The following is a 27,764-nucleotide window of genomic DNA, read 5'->3' as shown; positions in this document are numbered from 1 at the left end:
AAAAAAGAAAAAAGCATAATATCAGAACTGTTTAAAATTATGATTATTGTACTTAATTGTTTTAAAACTTGCAAAATCACGAGTGCGCTATTGCCCGATTTAGTTATGATTTAAACCTAGTCAAATTTAGTTATTTAAAATCTAACAAAATCCCAACTTGGACAAAATTATGAGTGCTTTATGGCTATGACTTACTACCTGTAAAAACTACAAGTGCCATATTTAGCTATGATTTTAACCTTGTCAAAATCACACTTAGTTATGGTCTATACTTGTTAAAATTACGAGTGTCATACTCAGCTATGATTTAATACTTGTCAAAATCACGAGTACCATATCTGGCTACGATTTAAAACTTGTTAAAATCACGAGTCTCATATTCAGTTTATTTAAAACGTGTCAAAATCACGAGCACCAAATCCACCAATATCAGAGTAACACATAAAGAAATGTGAAAAAAACTGAAAACAATTACATAACCACAATATGGTGGATGGAGACGAGTGTCAGTTTAAAATGATGAAACAGAACTATCAGCTACTTCCGTCAACATTAGTAATGACCCACTATCCTCCAGTCCTCAAGATACTTGGCTAAGGATAACACACACATAAGCACACACACACCAACGCTATTACAAAAAAAGTAGTCTTACCACGGTAATCAAACTGTCATAATACGTTGCCGTAATGACTCTGTGCCTCTCTGAAACCCATGATATACGGCTATGGCGATGAAAAATAGCCACTATATTTCATTATTTTGACTTCCGAAGACAACACTTGGAATAGCCAACACCTGCAAAACATCCCAAAGGTTAAACTTCTCTCGACGGCCCAGTTCAGTCTGAGAACACCCTTCCATTCGACAGCAAACATTTCCCGGAAACAGGGAATAACTAACAACAGAATGAATACAGAGGTATCTGGTGCTTTCAGGCCCAAATCTGTGTAGTGTATTAACTGTTCTCTCCATCTCCTTCCCACAAAACGAATTGTAATTAAAAAATATCTGCAAAGGAAACATTTTTTTTTCTATCAGGGCAGTTTTCTCGATATCTTTACCCAGAGAGAGAGAGAGAGAGAGAGAGAGAGAGAGAGAGAGAGAGAGAGAGAGAGAGAGAGAGAGACGTTTTATGAACACGAGATGTCTCAGGACGTCACAGTGATGTCACCCGGCCACGCCCCTTCTCCACGAACAGGGCAATTAAGGAAGACAGAGGGAGTCTCGAAGACTCGTATAATCAAGCAGCCATGTCTACGGTCATACCTCGGAAAAGGAAACGGCTTGAAATGACCACCCTGCGCCTAGTGGAGTTGAACAGCTAAATTAACGTCCTCCACGAATGAAATAAGACCCATCGCGAGTCGACGGCTTCCTCTCTCTCCTCCCTCTACATTTTCATTACCATTGCCCATATCCTACAATTTGTGTGTGTGTGTGTGTGTGTGTGTGTGCGCGGTTTTAACATAAATCTTTATTTGTAACACATTTACATGGATTGTATTCTAATACAAAGCAATAAAACTGTCATTTATGGGTTATAAATAACAAAAATGGTCCGTTCAAAAATTAAACCAAGAAGTGACCAGTTAAACTCGGAAAGAATTGGGTTTGCATTTATACTGATACTTATTCGAATGTATGAGAGAACAAACTTGAACAAACTATGAGAGATTACAATTCTGATCCAATTTCGGTCGAAAATTACGGGAGGATTTTAATATCATAACTTTGCAATCTAATGTAAATGTAATAACGTGCGATGCTTCATAAATTGTCGCTGAATATGTTATCTCCTTGTGCGATCATTTTCACTATTCCTCAAATTACCGTAGAAATGACTTTATTTCCTGGCAGTCTTACAACTGTTTTCAAGGCAACATCTAGGGATTCATCGTTTTCAATACGATTATACAACAGCCCGGTAGGTTATCCAATTATCAAAAAGCACGTTTGGAATGAGTGTTATCTTCTTTAAAACATTAATTACTGATACCCGCCATACTTCGAGCACCAATCGTTGTACGACGAACTTGATCTCTGATTAGTCATTAATAAATAAATGTTGAGCTTTCCTCTTCTAATTTGTTGCACATTAAATGAAGATGGTGATGCATATCCATGAAGGCTACAAGCGGATCGTTGTGGAATTTCGTAACCATCTTGTATCTTTTGTCAAAAATTAAACCCCGAACTACAGAGTTTAAATTGCTTTTTCTACATTGAAAATATCCAACGTAGCTTCACTATCTCTCGGGCAGATATCACCCTTGTTACATTTTCTCCACCAAGTGGAACAATGAAAAGACCCGCTGCAGGCAGGGCTTACTCACCTTCAAGATGATAATTTAATTGCCGCTACAGGAGTAATCTACTCGCTTCCCCCTTCAGCAAGAGACCAGGGGTAACCTGGTCTGGTCTCTCTTCACTGGGGAGGTAGGGGTCAAGTAGATAATAGCTAAGTTGCAGCCCTGGAAAGTCAGGGTATGGATATCTTTTCATGACTCTGTTCGGGGATCTAACATCGTGGGTTTTAACATTGTCTGAGGAACTTGTTACCTTCTGGGTTCCCAGATTTGTAGATTTTAGAAATCAACACCACCCTTAACAAGGACAGTCAACTTTCTAATCATAATGTTATTTCATTGCAGTAACTTGGTCAACTGGCCTCACAGGAACTTTGGATTCTTCTGACTGACGTAAGCTAGTTGTCAAAACGAACTAAGCAAACCAGTAACTTGAAGGAACGCATAAAATGAACATACATGACATTCATAACACAAAGGTCGTATAATTTATTAAAGAAAAAATGCCATTCTCAGAGGGAAATTCTAACAATCAAGTCAGTGCATGGTTGTACAGTTGCTGCCTTGCAACATTTCTTCGCCTTACTCCAGCGTTATCAAATAATGATAGACTGATTATGGCTACTAAAACTGGCGCCACAACATCTAGGTTATTGACGCCGTAATAAATTAAAATAGGAAACCAAAAAATAAATAACATTTAAAAGGAGCTTCACATGAGAAATATCTAAAACGCAGACACAGACACACAGGCGCACACAATATATCTATATCTATATATATATATATTTATATATATATATATATATATTATATATATATACACACACACTATTCATACATAGACCTATTGTGTATGTACAAGATTTAAAATTTGTTGAGGAGGTCTGCCTCCCCAACAAACACACAACTGCTCTACCGTAGCAAGAATAAATTGTCCATCTCTGTCACGTCTCCAAGAGAGCAACCTATGTTATAGATCCCCAAGACTGGGGCATCCGGCTAGCAAATGTCTCACATTTAAGGGCACAATGCAGCCCTCCTCTTGCCTCCTTAGTATAGAGGGATATGACCAAGGAAATACTGATGACGTAATACTGCGCATTTATTTTATTTGTTGCAACATTTTCCCAAAGGGACTGCCAAAGCTTTTTCATTTTCTGATCTACTAGATGATATACGTCTCTATGTGGTAGTAGGCATCTCTCTGTTCTGGAGAGGTGATTTTTGACTTAGCAAGTTGATCAGCATGCTTGTTCCCAAGAACCACAACATGAGGAGGCACCCCCCAAAAAATGTACTTCTTTACCTCTCCTTTTCACTAACAACAGCCATTCTATAATCTCTAAAATCAGTCGGTGTAGAGCTAAAAGATTCTAAAGACTGAAGAACACTTCTTGAGTCACAAGGTGTAGTAAAACTATTTCCATTCACAATTAAAATTTCCTTTAAGGTCTTTACAACCGCACACAATTCTGCTACAAAAATAGATGCAAACTATAATAATCTCCCGGTTCTTTTCACATCAGGAAAGACGCCAGCATCTGACTTTGAGCCATCTGTGAAAGCTGCAACGGAGTTATCATCTTGGGATGATCTAAATATATTTATTTCATTGCCTCACTGGACATTTCTGCTTTTGTTGAATTAAAATATCCACAGAATTTTACCTCTGGAACGTTCCAGGGTCGGCTAACTTAGAACCTAGCTGATAGTCTCTATCCTTGGCATGTTTAATTGTCTGGTCCCAGATTTGGTACTAATGGTACATGCATACAAGCGTACGTGCATAAAAATATACATACCGTTCAGTAGAATGGAGAAAGTGTCATGTAGATACCACTCACCTGAAAATTAACACAGATTTAGTGAAAATATACACTACAACCAGCAAATAACGAATTTTATATAAGTGTCATACTTTATAATTATGAGAAAGCGTTGCCGGAATAAGCCCATGTCAAACAATCTAAATGAGGACATAACAGTTATAAGCATAAGTCTTTAACATGCATACACTATATATGTATGTATGTATGTTATGTAATATGTATGTATGTATATATGTATATATATATATAATATATATATATATATATATATATATATATATATATATATATTATAAACTGCTCGTCCCTCAGTATGCAATGTGGGGACGTAACCTTGTGGCACTCCTAAAATGGCCTTGTGAGGCGGGACGAGGTTTATAACAAACAAAAATCTACGGCTGAAGGTCGATATTACTGAACAGTAAGAATTTACATAAACTATGGCCTCTAGTTTAAATGAAATATATTTACATTTAAATTATGTGTAGGTCCAGAAATTAATGGGAGGTAGTTGATTACAGGTTCACCAGAAACACGTGGCTGGGAAATGACCCAGACCCCAGAGAGATGAATTTGCGCAAAGCGGATTATTTAAATGCAAGCGTCGTTTCCAAGGGTTCCCAATATTTCTCTCACAATCAGGTGTGGTATTTGTCTGCAAAGAGATTGCACTCTGGCATCAGTACTAAAGTGAGGGACACTTGGGAAAACGTTACACATTACTTGTTATTAGCATTGCATATTAAAGCTCACTCAAGGGTGCACAAAATGACTGGGAGTATATACAGAAAGGAATACTACGTTGCTTGAGTAACTAGGGGGATGTTTAATATCGTTACTAGCATCTCATGGGGATTTATCACGTTGGTTTGTTTTTTTTGTATGGTGTTTTTACGTTGCATGGAACCAGTGATTATTCAGCAACGGGACCAACGGCTTTAAGTGACTTCCGAACCACGTCAAGAGTGAACTTCTATCACCAGAAATACACATCTCTCACTCCTCAATGTAATGGCCGAGAATCGAACTCGCAATCACTGAGGTGGGACGCCAACACCATACCAACCACGCCACTGAAGCGCAATTATCACCTTGGAAGGATGAAACAAAATACAGACAAGAGATAAAAACGATTCACTGACTGCACTAGAAATTAATCTCATAATATCTGGAAACCCTTGGTCTTGTTGTCTTCTCATCTACTGATATTTCTGTTCACTATGGATGGTATAAGAACACGTGGGATACCCAGAGGAGCAGTGGGCAAAGGGGGGGAAGTGGTTTTCTGCAGGTGAGAGGCATCTGGAGTAGAGATGATTTAGGGAGAATGGAGGCTTTCAGATCAGAAGGCATGTCGGGAATATGTGAAATTGTTTATGAAGAAGTATTACTTTTCCTTGGTTCTGGCTTAAAATCCTGATTAATATATATATATATATATTATATATATATATATATATATATATACACTATATATAATCAAACAGTTTTCATGGCTAGTCTCCCTTTTTCCAAATACAGAACTGAAAGAGAAAACAGACATTATTATCAAAAACATATGTGACAACTATTCTGTAAGCATATACATTACATATACACTATACATACATACATACATATAAAATATATATATATATATATATATATATATATATATATATATATATATATATTATATATATATATATATATATATATATATTATATATATATATATATATATATATATGTGTGTGTGTGTGTATTGTAAACTTATTTTCATGAATAAGAAGCCCAAAAAATAACTGCACCTGAAAAACCTAAAAGGTATAGGGCTAGGGTAGATATAACGATGGTGGCATCAAGAGTTTGGTGAAAATGGATAGAGAATGTGTTAAGGTTAAAATCAGCAGTTGAAGTAATGTTTAAAAAAGTTTGGGATGGGATTAAAGAGTCAGCACATTATGTTTGAGGGTCTAGGATATTGGTAGGAGGACGGGCACTGTGTAACAGGTTAAATGAGCAACTGGATCTCGGAATAAAAGATGCAAATTTGAAGTTGTAAGCCATTGCATTTCTAGATCGATACACAGTATTCTAATGATTTATCGAATGGAAAAGACATAAGAGAGGTAGAACTCAATAACGAAAAAGTGGGAGGGGTTACGATAAGTCTTAAAGAGCATCTTACAGTGTTGATTGGCTATGCTCACAGTTGATATAGTACTGACAGGATATAGTGAAGAGAAGAGAAACTGTTGAGACTAGTAAAGTTTAAAAGAGTTTGCAAGATGGAAATACGAGTCGAGATTGCATGCTGTAGTACAATTGTGAAAGTGTGAAGGAATGGTTGATCACAGCGTGGAAGCTATGTCCGGATAATGAAAAGATTATGAAGAACTAGGAGAGGGGAATCATTTTTCCTCTGCATAAATAAAAAGGGCCAAAGGAAACTGAAGCGAATTTCGGAGGCAAACTCTCCTTAGTAAGAGTATACCAAGAAAGGGTGCAGTTGGATTTTGATTTCGAATGTAAAACACCTGACAGGTTTGATAAAGGAAAACTGCATGGGTTTAAATATAGAAGAGCGTGTGGTGATAAAATATTTATGAAAATTATGAGAAAAGCTCAACAGTATAAAGGAAAATTAATAAATGGCATATGTAGGGTAGGAGGAAGCTTATGATAGAATATATGGAAAAGCAATGTGGAGGGGTGTTGAGGGTGCTTGTTACAGAGGGTAAATTGCCGAGATCAGAAACAAGTGATTGGTCAAGGGTAAAATTGGTGCTGAGAGATGGGCGTTCTATTTCTTTATTGGTGTTTAATATCTTTAACGATGGAGTGATGCTAGAAGTCGGAGAAAGGACTGTAGACATAGGTACACAGCTCTGGGATAATAGGATAGGTTGTGAATGTAGTGCTGAATAGCTGATCTTCACAGACGATACAGTATTGACGGGATAAACTGATAAGAAACTGCAGAGACGAGAATTGGGGAAATTTAAAAATGACATAGATTAATTAAAACGTGAACAAGAGTAAGGGTGAGATGTTAAATTGGAACCAAGAAGACAGAGCGATGAATGTTAATACAACACTGAAAGAACGGTTTATTCTTATTAGGATTTAGGGGTAAAAATTTCAAGTGACATCACTGAGAGGGAGATGGTGAGTCAAAGAATAAGTGAAGCAAAAACGATAGAAGGGTGTATGCAGAGACTGGGAGGAAATCAAATTTTTATGGAAGCCAAGGTTGGAATATTTGAAGGTATTATTGAGTCGGCCCTCCTCTATGAAGTGGAGGATAAATGTTGAACGCAAATCACAAGAAAAAAGTGGAAGATATGGCTAAGAATGGCTTACGTAGTATATCTGGTACAAGAAGAAATGAAAGGATTATAGGTTATGGAGATATGCAAGATTGGTAAAATGGTTACCATTTGTGAAAGGATGGCTCACTGCTTTAAGACAATTTATTCCTACGGATAGAAAGACGAAAGGTGTATGCAATTCAGAAGTGCTGGAAGGAGTGGAAGACCCAAAAAGAAAGACTAATATGGTGTAAAAGTAGAGCTGAAAAGAAGGGAATCCAACATCGAAAAAATAAAATATTCTTGAATCTGCCTAAATCCAGTGACTGGACCAAGAAAACCTGGCCACAACTTTGTAGAAATGTCACCGAGGAGACATAGTGGGCCTTATTAATTTTCCATTTCATCCATTAATGTAAGTTAGACATCGACCGAAGACATCCTTCCCTCAAATTACTTTTTCTCAGATCGAAGCGACAGTAAAGAAATAGGGGCGTGTTCCGCGCGATCGAAACGATAAGCATTACCCAACTGTACCGTCTCTTCTAAATGGAAGCTTGAAAACGATAGTTCAGTTGCCCATAGTATATCTGTTCACAGGAGTTAGGTGCCTTTTGGAATGTTCACAGGCATGAAAATGTATCACAAAACAAAATGCAAATACAAATAAAATCCCAACTCAGCAAATCTAACCGTGCCCATGCAGATAATAGTAGCTCAAACATTCACAGGGTCACATTACTTTTGTATTTTCAGCACCCAACCAGGGTCAAAAGATGTACTAATAAAGGTAAAACCGCTTGCTATTGTGACCCACCCCAACCCACTTACTTTGCTGTAATTTATACACATTCATGAGCCTACATGAATATGTATAAATTCCTCTTCCTAGTATGGACACCTGAACTCCCAAAATCCCCTGCCACCAATTAAAAAGAAAAAAAAAATACATACCACGAGAGAGAGAGAGAGAGAAGGAGCAGAGAAGGAGAGAGAAGAGGAAGAAGAGAGAGAGAGAGAGAGAGAGAGAGAGAGAGAGAGAGTTCTATCCAGCGAAAAATTCGAATTTGTAAATGCAGAGTCAAAAGATCTTATCTATGTCGAATGCTTCACCAAAATGAGCCACACAGATGCCCCGACAGACAGACTGTTGGCTTTGGAAATCAGAGGGCATATAATCAAACACAAAATCCACCCTGGGTAAGAACATAAAGCATGTAACATTTACATCCCACACTGAAGGTATCAGCACAAAATGCCAAACGAACAGACAGGTAAAACGGCACAATAATTACATAAATTCGTTGCACTCTGCAGAAAAACTGTTTTCTGGAAGGTAACATATTTCTGAATACGAGATATTCAATTAAGTCAATCTTTCAGAAAAAATACAAATGTATAATGCATTCAAGTACACATTTCAGGAGTAAAAATGATCCACTAATTGAAGAGGTTTCAAAAATTTAATTTATAGGAACAGTTCAACATAAAGAGTAATCATGAAATCTGCCTTTTTATGTCTTTATTCGTGGAAAAACGAAACGAAAAACATAACTGTAACTGAGGTGAATTAAACAATATACATTTCCCAATTCCTTCGAGCCCCAGAAACAAATTGTCAGCCAAAGATAGTGAGGGGGGAGGGGGAGGCGAAAGTGAGAGGAGAAGAGGGAGGGAAAGACGGACTAGCGTAGGTAGGGTCATGGCAGTGGAGGGGGAAAACATGGGTAGGGGAGGGGCATGGAACACAAACGGGAATATCTGGAGGAGGTTGGGTACAGAAAACGATGTTAGTGAAATAAGGCCTCCTGCCAGGTCCATTGGCAGCCTATAATAAGACTTACTTTAGACCAAGATAACATCATTATTCATAATTGCCCCAGCTGGTTTGCATAATGAAAGGTATCGGGAGTTGGGTTCCAGACACTAACAACTACGAGGAGGACTTAAACAGATGTCCAGTTCCTCCAAAGGGAGCGGCTAAGGTTCTTAAAAGAATGATCATCTACGCTTGTAAGATTTTAAGTTCAATAAAATACCTTCTTACATATTTCGAGTATGACATAATTTATAAAACTTTTTTTTCAAGTAAAGGTGATTCTTATAAACAATTAAAAGTGAGGTAAATCACCAAGGAATAACATGGGAAAAATGTAAATAGCCTGGAAATAACATGAGAAAAACGTAAATAGCCTGGAAATAACATGAGAAAAACGTAAATAGCCAGGGAATAACATGAAAAAAACGTAAATAGCCTGGAAATAACATAAGAAAATCGTAAATAGCCTGGGATAAAAAGAATATAACATGCGTGAAAACGTAAAATATCCTGGAAAAATAAATGTGAAAAATGTAACAAAGCTAGGAAATAAACATGGGAAAAATGTAAATAGCTGGACATAAGAAAAAAAAACATGAGAAAGAGCAAAATATCAGGAATAACATGAAAAAAAAACGCAAATAGCCAGGGAATGAGAAAAAATCAAATAGAATAACATGAGAAAAATGCACATACAATAACATGAGAAAAACGTAAATAGCCAAGGAATAACATGAAAAAATGTAAATAGCCAGGGAATAACATGAGAAAAACGTATATATATAGCCAGGAAATAACATGAATAAAACGTAAATAGCCACGGAATAAGAAGAGAATATCACAAATAGCCAGGGAATAACATGAGAACAGCGCAAATAGCCAGGGAATAACATGAGGAAAGCAGAAATAGCCAGGGAATAACATGAGAACAGCGCAAATAGCCAAAGAATAACATGAGAGACGCGCAAATAGCCAAAGAATAACATGAGATAAGTGCAAATAGCCAGGGAATAACATGAGAGAAGCGCAAATAGCCAGGGAATAACAGTAGAAAAGCGCAAATAGCCAGTGAATAACATGAGAGAAGTGCAAATAGCCAGGGAATAACACGAGAGAAGCCCAAATACCCAGGGAATAACATGAGAAAAGCGCAAATAGCCAAGGAATAACATGAGAAAAGCGAAAATAGCCAGGGGATAAGATGAGAAAAGCGCAAATAGCCAGGCAATAACATGAGAAAAGCGCAAATAGCCAGGGGATAAGATGAGAAAAGCGCAAATAGCCTGGAAATAACATGAGAAAAGCGTAAATAGCCAGGGAATAACATGAGAGAAGCACAAATAATCAGGGGATAAGATGAGAAAAGCGCAAGAATAATGAGAGAAGCGCAAATAGCCAGGGAATAACATGAGAAAAGCGGTACATTAGCAAGAGGAAAACATGAGAGAGAACAAATAATCAGGGGATAAGATGAGAAAAGCGCAAGTAGCCAGAGAATAATGAGAGAAGCGCAAATAGCCAGGGAATAACATGAGAAAAGCGGAAACAGCCAGGCAATAACATGAGAAAAGCGCAAATAGCCAGCGAATAACATGAGAGAAGTGCAAATAGTCAGGGAATAACATGAGTGAAGCGCAAATACCCAGGGAATAACATGAAAAAAACGCAAATAGCCAGGGAATATCATGAGGAAAGCGCAAATAGCCAAGGAATAACATGAGAGAAGCGCAAAAAGCCAGCGAATGACATGAGAAAAGCGCAAATAGCCAAGGAATAACATGAGAAAAGCGAAAATAGCGAGGGATAAGATGAGAAAAGCGCAAATAGCCTGGAAATAACACGAGAAAAGCGTAAATGGCCAGGGAATAACATGAGAGAAGCGCAAATAATCAGGGGATAAGATGAGGAAAGCGCAAATAGCCAGCGAATACATGAGAAAAGCACAAATAGCCAGGCAATAACATAACAAAAGCGCAAATAGCCAGGGAATAACATGAGAGAAGCACAAATAGCCAAGGAATAACATGAGTGAAGCGCAAATAGCCAGGGAATAACATGAGAACACCGTAAATAGCCAGGGAATATCATGAGAGAAGCGCAAATAGCCAGGGAATAACATGAGAAAAGCGCAAATAATCAGGATAAGATGGGAAAGCGCAAAATAGCCAGTCCGAAATAACATGAGAAAAGCCACAAATAGGCCAGGCAATAACATACAAAAGCGCAAATAGCCAAAGGGAATACATGAGAGAAATCAACAAATAGCCAAGAACTAACATGGAGTGAAGCGCAAATTAAAAAGTGCCAGGGAATAACAATGAAACACCGTAAATACCCAGGGAATATTCATGAAGAAGGCGCAAATAGCCAAGGAAATACTGAAAGAAATCGCAAATACCAGGGAATAACATGAGAAAAGCGCAATTAGCCAAAAGGCATTGAAACATAACAAAAAGCGCAAATAGCCAGGGCAATAACCATGAGAAAGCGCAAATTAGCCGGCAAATTAGACCATGGAAAAAGCGCAATATAGCCCCAATCACATGAGAAAATCGCAAATAGCCAAAAAGGGAATAATATGAGAATAGCATAAGTAAGCCAAGGGAATAACAATGAGAAGGCCGCAAATAAGTCAGGAATAACATGAGAAAAGCGCAATTAGCCAGCAAATAACATGTGAAAAATGCAAATAGCCAGGGAATAAGATGAGAGAAGCGAAAATAGCCAGGGAATAACATGAGAAAAGCGCAAATAGCCAGCAAATAACATGAGAAAAGCGCAAATAGCCAGGGAATAACATAAAAAAAGCGCAAATAGCAAGGAAATAACATGAGAACAGCGGAAATAGCCAGGGAATAACATGAGAAAAGCACAAATAGCCAGGGAATAACATGGGAACAGCGCAAACAGCCAGGGAATAACATAACAAAAGCGCAAATAGCCAGGGAATAACATGAGAAAAGCGCAAATAGCCAGGCAATAATATGAGAAAGAGCAAATAGCCAGGGAATAACATGAGAAAAGTGCAAATAGCCAGGGAATAACATGAGAAAAGCGCAAATAGCCAGGGAATAACATGAGAAAAGCGCAAATAGCCAGGGAATAACATGAGAAAAGCGCAGATAGCCAGGGAATAACATGAGAAAAGCGCAAATAGCCAGGGAATAACATGAGAAAAGCGTAAATAGCCAGGGAATAAGATGAGAAAAACGTAAATAACCAGGGAATAACATGAGAAAAACGAAAAGAGCCAAGGAATAAGATGAAAAAACGTAAATAGCCAGGGAATAAGATGAGAAAAACGTAAATAGCCAGGGAATAAGGTGAGAAAATCGGAAATGGCCAGGGAATAACATGAGAAAAAGTACATCAGTTTTTATGTACTATTTTGCAGAAAGGGAATCGACTGCATAACAAGGGCCTCCATTCAAAATTGAAAAATCATTCTGATTAAAAAAAAGAATAATAGTTTCATCCTTGTACACGATGGAGTGCTGGACACCCAGAAATCGTTCAATGCTCCAAAACGGCCGCATCTCTTCTGAAAATTTAGTGTTAGCATTACAAACTGGTAACAGGGGAAAAGAAACCAACCCACGCCCATAATAGAGTTTGTCTTGCTTTTCTTTCCTCTCACCAAAACAGTCGTTTTTAAATATTAACTAGCAGATATACATTACAGTTACACAATTTTCCATCTCTGATTGCTGAGCTACATAAAACAAAGGGGAATTTCTAGCTTTTGTTAGAACACGTACAGTAACCTGTTACGCACACACACACACATTATATATATATATATATATATATATATATATATATATATATATATATATATCATAGACTTGGGTATCATAGATTATCAATAGAAGAGGCGCACACGCACATACGAACACACAGTTCGTTAGCGCCTCACACTTACTGGCTTCATCCAGTTTCACAAAGGCACTTTGAGAGTTAATAAACTATCGTACATTGACTTGTCTAACTAAGCAGTTTTATCTTACGCCATCCATAGAAACCCATTCATCAGCTTTCTCGGGTCATTGCTTCTGCACTGTTCTTCACATTCCATAGGTCATATTGGCAATATATTATTAATCAAAAACTCTAGGCCTTTCATATATCTATATATCTATATATATATATATATATATATATATATATATATATATATTATATACACACACACAAGGCTGATTTCTAGCTTTCGTTAGAACACATGCAGTCACTTCAGTTTATATAAATAAACTGATGTGCCATTCCCCTTCACGAAAAGTGTTTTACATATAATAATACACAAACACACACACACATTATATATATATATATATATATATATATATATATATATATATATATATATATATATATAGTACATAAAATCTACCGGTCACTTTTGACCAAACACCGATGTAACTGTAATAACTACAATGCTCTTTTACCTTCTCGAATTCTTCACACTTTTTGAATATGCTTATCACTATATAGCCTTACATCCGAATGCATGAAATGAAGTAATTCTGGTGTTCGGTAGCAGGATTCGAACCAGTATCCAAAGTATCAGAACGAGGTCACGTTGCCGACCTGGATGCTGGTTCGAATCCTGCTATCGGACACCAGAATTGCTTCTTATTCTTGCATTTAGATCTAGTGACGAGAATATCCAAATATTGCGAGGATTTCTTCAAGTTAAGAGGGCGCTGTTGTTATTTCTATTAGACGCACATACACACTCATGCATATATACTTATACAACTTCATGTAACCTGTCACCCTTTTTAAAACCCCAGGGAAGAAGCGTCGCTCAAGGAATTGTCAGCCTGTCAATTTCTATTGGATACTCAGGAATTTAACTGGTAGCCGAAGCCTATCTCTAAGATGGTGGTAACTTGCCATATTCGCCCATTTATCAGATATTTATTCAATGCTTACTATACTCTGTTTTTTTCCATCTGTCCACCCGCCTGAGGTGTTTGCGTATGGTAACACTGCGTCCCGGGCTATAGATAGTTACATTCAACTTACATTCAACAACAATAATAATATCCTATTTCAAATATTAACGGTGTAATTAGCATATAGTAATTTATTAAAACACTTTTCAGTTGCAAATGTACACCCAGATATCCTTTTATTTACCTAAAACTTACACATAGCGTAACTATTTAAAGCCCGGGACGCAGTGTTACCATGCGAAAACACCACAGGCGGAACGACAGATGGAAAAAAAACAGAGTATAGATGCATAATGGGTATTGACGGCAAATAGTACTGAACCATTTGCGATATTTCCTGTAGTCGTCGAACTGGAGGAAGGAATGAATCAAGGAGTTAACCAAGCGCTTTCGTGTATTTCACATCTCATATATATATATATATATATATATATATATATATATATATATATATATATATATATACACACACACACATATATATATATATATATGATATGTATATGTATATATATATATATATATATATATATATATATATATATATTTATTTATATATATACACATATATATATATGTATATATATATTTATATAAAATATAATTTCCCCCTTCAAACTAAGATATCCTGAATAATCCAAATCCCAAACGCATTGGCAAAAAATTTCGTTAAAGCTGTCATTATTCATTCCTACCATTAACAATATCACAAACAGGATCCAGTAGTCACAATAGTAACGAAAACCTGCGATGCTAATAAACAAATAAATAAAATGGTAACAAAACGTAAAGTAAACAGTCATCAAAATAACACTTCATTTCGCGCAACCAAAATCCAAGCAAAGCTCCACTACATAATCAAATCTCCGGCAGATTAAACCTCGCTGAAAAATCCTACCCGTAGGAAATTACCCATTAAACCAGGAAATTACTTTGAATGTACATAATTTCTGTGCAGTGTAGATAATTATGAGAGTTCCCGATTATATCACCAGTAACGACAGTCATAATTCATAGGAATTGCGAATTCATAACAATGACAATTATAGTAGTACGTGAACTCCACTAGTAACTGTAGTAAAGGGGAGTGCCAGCGAGTGTATACATATACTACATCTACGAGACATGCAAAGCGCACTACATTTACTATATTAAATTCGTAACTGGATGAGAAGGCACGTTACAGACCGTCGTTCAATCCTTATCACGAAATCTTAGAGCAAGCGAGATAAAAGTGCGAGTACAGTAGAGGGAAAACAACCCAGTTCCTCTATTTGTTAACAACCATTGAGCATTTTCCTTCTCATAGCTACTGACAGCACGGTTAGTGTACGTGCATTATGTTCTTTAAATTCACTGCACATACCATGGCCTAATAACTCATAAATGTTGTACCTTATAAACAGTACTACAAATACAAAGATCACCAAAGCCAAATTAATAAGTAGTTATCAGTTATTCAAAATTATCCCCTGCACTGAATCTCGAATTGTTTCAACGCCTTGTTCTAAACAAGGCAGGTAAACATGACGTTGCTAATTACCTGCTAAGCGATAAGCTATAATGAACAAATACTGCTATTCATAAGATTATTTTAGTGCAAAGACTTGTAAAACCTCTCTCGCCAAGCCTTGGATGAAGCACCATACAAAAGAGCAATCACTTCATTCGGCTCCTCTTTATCTCTTGCCAGACAACCGCAACCAAGTTCGTTGTTCATACAAGCGCCTAATTTTCGTGTCTGAAACCCAATAAAAGTCCAGTTTGGAAAAAAATATATATTCTCAGTAAAACGGCTGAGTAATAATACATTTCATAATTCCAAGCTAAATGTCATGTTTTATTACTGAAAGCATATGTAACTTACAAATTTACTTGCGCAATTAGAACTTGTTTTCTTATCAACAAGCGCTACATATGATACCCTCTAAAAGAACATTTCAGTAGCGGTAAAGATAATTCTGCTCTCTCAGTAGAGTGAGGGTCAATAAATGCATGTTTGGACTACTTTTTCAGTATTTCGAGAGCTGAAATACTTCATAATACTTCTTAGGAGTCCGATAATATTCGAAAGATATTACAATAAAAAAATTCCTATAATATAAGAGAGAGAGAGAGAGAGAGAGAGAGAGAGAGAGAGAGAGAGAGAGAGAGAGAGAGAGAGAGAGAGAGGAGAGAGGGAGAGAGAGAGAGAGCGAGAGAGAGAGAGAGAGAGAGAGAGAGAGAGAGAGAGAGTTAAGACCGCGACGATTAGCGCATGTTGACACGATATACAAGTTTTCATTTCTACACATATTTTCTAAGCATGCAGTATAAAAACGTGTATGCTAAGAATTCCAATCTATCACCAATAAATCAATCCAATCTATCAACAATAAATCAAGCGCAAATAAATCCCTGGCTTACTGTACTTAGTCCTTTGTACAGAGAAGGAACTAAATGAGTAAGCAAAATCTTCCGGGAAATCCCAAGTGAAGAGGAGCAAGCCTAATACAGAGGGATCTGAAGAATCCGTCCTCTTTGGAAAGGAAAATAGGACGGCTGATAAGGGAAGAGTAGACACTGCAATGCAACCCGTGCAATTTATTACCAGATATTGCAAACAGTAACTGCCTTAAGAAGATTTTCTTCTGCTGTCTCATGTGCCGATGGCAGACCCTATCTCCCTGATCCAGATTCATGGCAGATGGTCTTATAAGAAAGCATTCGCGATTGGCAGGCATCTCTGGATGGAGATCCCCAATAAATCAGCTGTTGATCTCTTCTCGAGCTGCGTTCGCCGCATCTGATGATGCAGCGGTATTGAGAGGCGAATTCCCACATATCCATTTTCTCGGAATCAGAGCAGCAACTCCACCAAAGTCAAAGGAAAACAGATGGCCGCATCCACGGGGGCTCAAACTCGTTCGCTCGCTGGAGGCATCGACCCGCCCGCCCTCCGTCTCTCTATCTATCTATCTTTCTGTCCTCACGTTCGTCTGCACTTGAATAATTATTCTGCATCAAAGAATCCTGTCGTCATTTTCTTGTCTAGAGTACTGTAAGCCTAAATGACAAAACAAATTATAATCACCCAGTCCAACATGATGATGTCTATTGCTGCCTTTAACTGTGCCCTTACTCAATATTTCCTGTGATTCCAAAGTTATTCAATATGTTTAACCAAAGGAAATTATGCATTATAATAGTCACCCCGGACACAGTGAAATATATAACCAGTGAATCGTTTCTTACATTTTTCGAATGCTAGCTTTGTCTTGTAACATTTCTTACACTGACCTGAATAAAAGTGCTGTGATGTGAGAACACTGTCGGGATAAAAGTAAAAAGAGGCAGTTGTACAAAGTAAACGCATATATACGACCCCTGTTACGACACAAGATTAAATGTTAAAAATTACCCCCTTCAAAAATATTTGAAATCTTTGATGACTGACTAATGTCATCCTAATCGAGGGAAAGCTTCCTTTCCTGTAAAACACCAGGAAAGCAATCATTGGCCTCTTCGCGTCACACGTCATCAAACAACGGAAAAACGATCTCGAATCACGACGGTCATTACGAGTCAAAGAAGGTTACACGAAGTCGTCAGTCGACTTAAAAACACTTTAACGTGACGCACATACACACATGGAGAGAGAGAGAGAGAGAGAGAGAGAGAGAGAGGAATGAGAGGACGAGAGAGAGAGAGAGAGAGAGAGAGAGCAGAGAGAGAGAGAGAGAGAGAGAGAGAGAGAGGTCCGGCTTAACGAACAAACTACAAAAATTATACAAACTGACAATACAAAATCAAGTTGAAAACTTTTGGGAACCTTCCGTCGACAGTAAAAGAAAGCGATTTACATAAGTTTAAACTGTGGCCATTCATTATTGCGAGTCGCGTTTCGTGTGAATGATGCACTTACAATAACATAACACACCTATCCCCTGTTAAAAAAAAAATCCAAAATCCTAGACAATTCTATACCATGTTGACTCCAAAAGACTACTGAAATTTAAAATTGGGCAACAAAAGATTTTTCGAAATTCCACTTAGTTTAACAAAAGCCAAAATACAGTTTTGATTATCCTCCCAAAATACAGTTAACAAGGATCATCTATCATACAAAACTGCGCTAAATATCTTTGGTATTAACCATCATTATGCCTGTTGTCTGCAAATAAAAATTAATTATATCCCCGTAATAGCTTTGCAAAATAAAAAGGAAAAAAAAGAAGAGGAGGGGAAGAAGAGGTGGAAGATGCACAAGAATAATATATTTATAAGCATCGTGAACGCTGCTGCAAACTGCTAAACATACAGATCATAAACACAACTATGGGACGACTGTAAATATCTGATGAATTCCTGGAAAAGGAAAAATAACATTCTCACCACTCTTCCTGGTATGAGTCATGGCATTTGTAGCCACACACTAGTTTTAATGCAACACACGAAAGAGAAAAAATAAAACACTGAGCCTTGAGGTTTCAAATGTTCAAATTTTTCCCAGGCCAAATGCATTTATCACTTATAATTTCCTTTTGGGTGTACGAGTGGTCAAGTGACAGATTTTCTCTGCCATGTTCGGGTTCTCTCAGTGTGTGTGTGTATATATATATACACATTCATTACACACACACATATATTTATATAAATAATATATATATATATATTTATATATATATATATATATATATATATATATATATATATATACTATATATATATATATATTACACACACATGACAGACACAGGACACGACATTTCACATCACATAACACTCCCCCTCACAAACTCGAGAGCAAATGGGTACTAATTAGACAAACAGTAACACAAAAACAAACCAAACAAGGGTGCAATTTAATCCTAATGGTGCGGATGATTTGCAAGAATGAGAGAGGTTCCACTTCTGATCATTACAAACCGTTGTTAACCAAAGACCTTTGTCTATTCTTTACACAGATCATACGAGTCAAAAGTCCACTTATGAACCGGGTACAAATTTTGTGCTCAATTCTTCCCCGCCCGACTGTCCCGCCAATCTACAACCCTACATGACCATTACTTCATTAATCTATTTCAAGCCCCATGGATGTCTTCATTTGGCCGCACTCACGACCACCACATGAAAAACGGCATTAGTGGCGTAATTAGCAGGACTGCACTGATTAAACGATGGAAAAGACTGGTCATTAGAGCTCCGGTGATGTTAAGCCCAAGAAACGAAAAGGTAAATCACCACCTAAACCTGTCACCTGGGCCACTTTCTATTGACACATTTGGTTTTTGTCTCTGAGGAAGATTTTAGGATTCAAGAATTGTGATCGACTGACTTGAAGTTCAGATGTTAATTCAAATAATCTGAATTGGCAAAATATACATAAAAAGGCCAAAAAGAAACTTTTCCAAGCTTCACAAAAGCATCAAGGAAAACGAAATCTTGCTCAATAGGGAGGAACAAATATATTTCAAAATCAAATGTCAACTATTTTTACTATCAGTGTCTTGAAACATATATGGAGTACATTGTGTGCAAATATTCTGTTAATACAGCACAAGTTGCAAAAATACTTTACATCAGCAATATCAAATCTGACATTATAGCAACTTTCCTTCAATTTGTAAGGAGAAATATTCCTCAATAAGGATCAGCAGGTTTTAGATTATAGTTCAACTGCTCAAAATACAGCTTGAACTTATTCTGCATTTGAATTCCTCGGCTCCACAAAACAAGGACTACAGACATAACAGCGATGATCATGCAACATACTAGTAATAGGGCATCCGCTAACTCAACATTCTGATTCTGAATATAAGTTGGCTAAGTAGTCATCATACTAAAGGAACAGCATCTCTGAAGAGTGATACCTCTCACAGGTGTCGCCATAAACCACGAGTTTGGAAAGGCAACAAGAAGTCCTATTCTACAGACAGCCAAACAGTAACTTTCCATGGCATAATGACAGATATTAAATCTTGAAATACTAAATGGCAATTACGGCTATAAGCAAGAGAGCAAGCAAATTCACTTCCCTTCGTCTTTTTGAAGAGAAAAAGTTTTGACCAGATTCCTTCATCGAACCCTTCTTCTGATGTCAACCATCCTAGCAACTCTGGTCTACCTCCCTCTCCCACATTTCCATTACTACCTTGTACGTGAAATGCCACACAACTTACAAACCTGTCACTCAATGATTCACCCACTTAGACCTAACTCTCTATAAAATCATTTCGGGTTAACTTTTCAATATAAATAAACAAAAAAAAGAAAAAAGGTCTTCGTTTCTCTAATAACTCATTAGGCATTAGAGTCTGTCTGTATGGGATTTTGGGGGAGGTGCAGACATTTACTGCAAGGCTTATGCAACACTGTTCAATCTATGGTACCTAATCAAAATGTCTGAAATCATCAATGGACGATTCAATGTAAATTTTCAGTTTGTTAAACAATTTTGTTATTTTTTATTTCACAAATGTAACTATTGACTGTATTAAAGCATATATTTTCTGTGTAATGAGCACAGAAAATATCTGCCGTGCAAAGGTGGTATGCCTGGTAAGCTGATAAAATGCATGTATTTCCAATTAAAGTATAAAAAAGAAGGCTCTCTAATACAAGGAAGTATTGGCTTCAAGACTCAAATGGTACAAGAGCTTTTTTTTTTTTTTAAAAGGCCAATATTTGTTTTCTAACATCACATGAAGTGCTGATGAGCTTGCCAGCAAACTGTTCCTTAACACGTCTCCAAACCCTCACCCACTTTATCACACAATCTTATCCTCTGCTTCCCTCTCCACCTTCCACCTCTAATAAGTTTCATTCAAGTCCTTTTCAGCCCTTCCTCATCACTCATCCTTAGCACATGTGCAATCCATATCAGTGTCAACTATCATATCACATCAGTAATCATTACCTATCCTGAACATCTAATTTATAATGAAACAAGATTTCCTCACTTCTGTTCCTCCTTACTTCTTAATGGCTGTGTTTCTGAACCATACATCAAAACAGGTCTGATGACGGTATAATCAAACTTTATTTCCAGTTTAACTGCCATTCTTTTATCACACACTATCATTCCCATCTCCTTCCATTTCTGCCATGATGCTTTTATCCTGCTTTCAACCTAAGCTTCACATCCTCCCTCCTTAAACTAAACCTTAAGTACTTGAAATTCTAGGCCTGTTTTAAATGTAAACCTCTTCAATCTTGTATCCTATCCCTCTTTCTAAACAACATAACCTCATTTTTCCTCATATTTACATTCATATCACCCCAGTCAGATTCCTGCCACTCTTTTCCTTCACTTAATACATCTATAACTAGCAAAAACAAAAATGAGCTAAGTGCCAATCATTAATGTAAAACCACTTGAAACTTTAAACATTTCTGTTTTGCCAAAGACAAACTGTTGTTACTGTTCTTCTATACATTTCAGCAAACTAAACCAACTTTTCTGGCAATATCCAATTTCTTAAACACAAACAGACTTTTCTAGTAATTTCAGACAAATTTAACACCAAAACACTATCTCCCTTGGTATTCTCTCAAATGGTTAAGAAAACGCCACTGTATAAAAAACCAAGTTTAGGTTAATAAATATAAAGGGAGTTATCAATCTTCAATAAAATCCTCTTCAGTTGTATTAAACAATAATTACAAAGTTTATGAAGCAATAATAGTAAAATAAAATTTTTTAATAGAACCATCGAAATTGAAACCTGTCTGTCCAGGGATCTTCCTTGTGTACGTATTATCATTTCTTGAATGAGTTTTCCTGTTAATATTTGAGTAGTTGACTTGTTAGTTGGCCGGCAGAGCATTTTCCTCTAAAATATCTAATTGCAGATTGGTTGTCAGGCAAATTAAGTAGTCTGCAGAAATGTCTTTGGAGGTGGAGGCCTTGTTACTCTGTTAAATACCCAACAGTCTCATGAGTGCACCCTCTGGCATTCTTCTTCTATTGATATTAAGCAGTAGGATACTTTCCAGGATAACAAGGCCTTCTATTGTAAGCTTATTACTATTGTAAGCTTATTACTAACTCCTTTATTTAATTTAACGTCCTCCACTTTCTCTTCCCACTCACGACTGACAAACTATTTCTGTGACCCACAACAATAAAGCCTAAACCATTACCTACCTCTCTAGTTCCCTTTCCCTTCCACTTAGTGAATTGTGCATATAGAAAATTTCACCATCCTCTCCATCACATTAACAATTTCCCTTAACGGTCTTGTTAAGGTTTCAACATCCTCCAATCCCACTCTAATTTTCCACCATGAACCAAGGATGCCAATAACCAGATCACTCTTACATTGCTCCCAAACGGAAAAAATTCGCAAGGATTCACATGCTATTTTTGAAACCCGCTTCGCTATTCAAAGAACTACAGATTATCACTAGATTATCAATGAGCTATCTAAAAGTGTGGATGATGACAGTCATCAACCACTAAAAAATACCTATGTTTAGTTAATCTTGAGTAATACACTAGAAAATAAAAAAAAACCCAAGGATTCCACATTACAGACAATGGTCCCAGTCACCATAGGGACTTATTTTTGTCTCTTACCATCACCTCTTTCCTCTAACCAATGCGATGAGACTTTGCCACTGCCTTTAAGGTGTATTATTGGCAGAAAGCAATAGCCCTAATAGGAAGGTGATGAGACTGAAGAAGAAAATTTCAAGTCAAGAATCCAATCTGCTATATTGCTAATACATATAAAGTAAGCTACAGCTGTCAATACTGAATGGCATATGGCTTACATTGTAACTTGATTTCAGACTTTCTCCATCAGAAGCATATGTAATGGCACTTTCAAGTTATAAGTTAAGGTCCATGTTACGAACCCCGAGAGAGGTCTGCTTCAAGCTCGATATTATGATAAACAAAAAGAATTCAACACCAACAGTTTTGAAACTGGGGATACGAATATAGAAAGAAACACTAACAGAACAAAGGATTATTTACAAGATAAATGCAGAATGGTTTCTCCTATTTACATAAAGTAAAATCTTACACTGCATGAACTGGGGAAACAATGAGGTAATGCAAATACTTGCTGGCCAGTTTTGCGCTGTCGGAGATCTATGCTCGAAGCGGTGGCTTCACAAAAGGAGAACTGTAACTTCTGACGTCTACTTGACTCCGTGTTGCAGAAAAATGATATTGTTAAGATACAATAAAGTTTGTTCATACTTACCTCGCAGATATATATATAGCTGTATTCTCTGAAGTCCGACAGAATTTCTAAAAGCTTACGACACACGTATAGGGAGTAGGGTGGTTAGTACCCATTCCCGCCGCTGGGAGGCGGGTATCAGGAACCATTCCCATTTTCTATCAGATTTCTATCCCCACTGTCTCCTGAGGGGAGGTGGGTGGGTACTTTAAATATATATATATCTGCCAGGTAAGTATGAACAAACTTTATTGTATCTTAACAATATCATTTTGTTCATGAAACTTACCTGTCAGATATATATATATAGCTGAATCCCACCTTTGGCGGTGGGAGAGACAGAAAAGGATTTTAGGAAACATATACATGTAGATGATTGACATCTTGGTTCCTTACCTGTTAGCATAGCTGACTTCGTGATTACTGTCACCCAAGCCTGCATCTGCTTCACTAGAGTTACCAACAAGGTAGTGACCTGCGTAGTTGGTGCGCTCTAGGTGATCTGTCAACGGGGACGTGACCACAATGTGACTAGACCATGACCATACTTCTGAGGGCAACGAGGCAAAACCACCACCTAAGTTAGCCTAACACAATACTCCCACATAAAAAGGCTAATAGAAGGGAAGTCCGCATTCGGCGGCCGACCCTACAACCATAAACAAAACAAAGACTAAAAAACTCACCTACCCTTTTCTAAGGGAAAGGATGAGTGCTACCTCCTGCCCCCAAAATAGTGTCTGCGGCGACGTATGGCCCAAGAGAGTAACAGTTTTCGTAAGTCGTTCTCACCTCCCGTAGGTAGTGCGAGGCGAACACTGAGTTACTCCTCCAAAAAGTGGCACTCAAAATGTCTTTGAGGGCCATATTTTTCTGGAAGGCTATCAAGGTCGAAATAGCCCTCACTTCGTGAGCGTTTACTCTCAACAGTCCAAAGTCACTATCCTTACAAGATGAGTGCGCCTCCTTTATGGTGTTCCTTAAAAAGAATGCCAGCGCATTCTTGGACATGGGCATATCTGGTCTCTTGACCGAACACCATAAGTTCTCCGCAGAACCTCTACAATTCCTTGTTCTCCGAAGGTATTCTCTTAGAGCCCTGACAGGACACAGGACTCTTTCTGGCTCTTGACCAATGATCTCTGCCATACCCTTAATCTCGAATGCCTTAGGCCAAGGGTTGGAGGGGTTTTCATTCTTAGCCAGAAACGTCATTCCCAAAGAGCAGACCGCATTATGCCCTTTGAAGCCGACGTGCTTACTAATAGCTTGTATCTCGCTAACTCTCTTTGCCGTCGCCAGAGCAGTTAGGAACACAGTCTTCTTCATCACGTCTCGCAAAGAAGCAGTGTGAAGAGCTTCAAAGCAACTTGACATTAAAAACTTCAGGACCACGTCTAAGTTCCAAGAAGGCAACTTAGGTAGAGGCACCTTGGTGGTCTCAAAAGATCTCAATAGATCATGGAGATCTTTGTTATTAGCTAGGTCTAGACCTCTATGGCGAAAAACCACAGATAAAACACTTCTGTAGCCCTTAATGGTCGACACTGCAAGCTTCAAATCTTGTCTGAGATAAAGTAGGAAGTCGGCGATCTGGCTCACAGAGGTCGTGGTAGAGGAAACTCCTTTCTTCTTACACCAGCTCCTAAAAGCTGCCCACTTCGATTGGTACACCGCGATTGATGATGGTCTCCTCGCGGTGACGATAGCTTTAGCCACAGGTTTCGAAAAACCTCTCGCTCTGGCCAGCTTCTGGATAGTCTGAACGCAGTCAGACTCAGAGCGGAGAGGTTTTTGTGGTACCTCTCGAAGTGGGGCTGTTTGAGTAGATCTCTCCTTAACGGAAGAGATCTCGGAAAATCTACCAGGAAGGACATCACCTCTGTGAACCAGTCCGCTGCGGGCCAAAAGGGGGCGATTAACGTCAACCTCGTCCCTTCCGAAACTGCAAACTTTCTTATCACTTTCCCCAGAATCTTGAAGGGGGGAAATGAGTAGAGATCTAGGCCCGTCCAATCCCATAAAAGGGTGTCTACTGCTACTGCTCCCGGATCGAGAACCGGGGAGCAGTAAAGAGGAAGTCTCGCTGTTCTTGATGTCGCGAAAATGTCCACCAAAGGACATCCCCAAAGACCCCACAGCTCCTGAAAGTTTTATTTACTCCTAAATGTCCTTGCTCATCATGTGCTAACTTCAAAACTAGCTCACGAAGCTTCCTAGGAACCACTGATTGTTCAGTGATTTCCCCTTTACTACCTGACTTAGGACGAACATACCGACACAAAACTTCGCCCTTTAAACAAAAAGTTTCCTTACACACATTATCGAGATCATCATCTAGTTCACACTCAAAAATTCGGGTTAGTGTTTCATACTCTCTCTGAAACTTGACTAGCTCATCCTTATCCAAAAGGTTAGTGCCTAATTCATCACCGTAACTAGTACTAAATACCGGTACATTTACTACGTTACTCTCGACAGCTACACCTTCCGTTTGGCTATCACTGTCAACGATAGAGTTAGGTCTCTCTGCCACACTCACACCAAGATCAACCTCGCCACCTCTATCACACTTGTTCGAATCCACGAACTCACTCACATTCGAATCCACGAACTCACACTCATTCGAATCCACGAACAAATTATGACCATAGTCTACGTCTGTATCTAAACCCGACCTAGTTACTACCATTTCTGGCACTGGAATCTCACTCACAACAGGATTCACATTCTTGGATAAAGCTAAGTCATTACCGACAATAATGTCAACGCTATCAACAGGCAAACTGTCAACAACTGCAAGTTTCACTTCTCCTGACACTACCTGACTTTCTAAGTTCAACTTCAACAAAGGACAAAGGACAAAGAACACAAGTGTTAGGAAATCCACCTAAAATTACTTTTTCTTCCATATTGATTTCTGCCCTGTTTGGCACACTCTCTCTCCTAATCAGTGAGACAGCAGCTCCTGTGTCTTGAAGCAAGACTACTTCCCTTAAAAATACTCCTCCAAGAAAGGAAACTACGCCTTCTGACAGAAATTCACCAAAAAATTTCCTAGTTTCTCTCATCACATCATTCCTACTTGATGGAAAGGTTCACTAGAGACACTGGTTTCTTAACGTCCTTCCTTTCTACTGCACAATTTCTCGCTAGATGCCCTTTCCCATTACATCGGAAACAAGTTAATTCTGAGCCACTAGATGCCACTTTACTCTTACAAACCTTAGACGTATGACCAGGTTTTCCGCATGTATAACAGGAATAGTCACTTTTACTCGCATTGCTATTACTAGGACTGAAAACTTTACTGCTTTGTACTCTACCAGACGAAGGATCATTTTGTTTCTTACTAACATTCAAATTACGAGTTAAACTATATTCGTCTGCTAACCTAGTTGCTCCTGCAGAAGATACTTCTCGCCTATCTTCAATATAAAGTTTAATCTCAGGGGATACGTTATCTTTGAAGTTTTCTAACAACACTAAGTTCTACAAACCATCAAAATCATCAACTTTAGCAGAAGTTAACCAATCAAAAAACAGCCTTTCTAACTTCTTACCGTATTCTACATACGTAATGTTTTCGTCCTTACTCAAACTTCTAAATTTCTTACAGTACGCCTCCGGTACTAACTTGTACGCGCTAAGAAGAGTTTCTTTCACAAAATCATAATCATCACACTCCTCCTCAGACATACAACTATACACAGTAAGTGCCCTACCACTCAAAACTGACTGTAAATATAAAGTCCACATTTCTTTAAGAGAACCTACTCTTTCCATTAACTTCTCAAAACATGAAATATTTCGTTACATATTCCTCATCAAACTTTGGTACTAATTTCAGCACTGCGCTCATACCTAACCTATCAGCTTCGTTTTCGTTCTCGCCTGTCCGACGGTTACGAGTACTTTCCCTTAACCGAGCAATTTCCAACTCATACATACGTTCTTACTCTCTTTCTTCCTGCTGCATTGCCAACATTTCTCTCTCTTGCTGCATTTTCATTGCTTCTCTCTCTTTCTCTTGCTGCATTTTCATTGCTTCTCTCGCTTGCTGCACTTCCCTCTCAGCTGCTCTTTCCTCTCTCTCAGCCGCTCTTTCATCTCTCTCATACGTCTCTCTTTCTTTCTTTTCAACATACTCACGGAGATCATTCCCCTCTAGACCAAGAAGCTTACCTGACTCAATAAACTCTTTCACCATCTCACTCATTCTGGTTCTTTCTATATTCTCCGTTTCAAACTGTTACAGTGTCGAATAGCCTAGCAAGGTCGCCAAAATGTTACGAACCCCGAGAGAGGTCTGCTTCAAGTTCGATATTATGATAAACAAAAAGAATTCAACACCAACAGTTGAAACTGGGGATACGAATA

The sequence above is a fragment of the Macrobrachium nipponense genome, chromosome 17, assembly GCF_015104395.2.
Source record: "Macrobrachium nipponense isolate FS-2020 chromosome 17, ASM1510439v2, whole genome shotgun sequence".
In the NCBI taxonomy this organism is placed as follows: Eukaryota; Metazoa; Arthropoda; class Malacostraca; order Decapoda; family Palaemonidae; genus Macrobrachium; species Macrobrachium nipponense.
The sequence above is the reverse complement of the archived record's forward strand: the minus strand, read 5'-3'. Positions refer to the sequence as shown.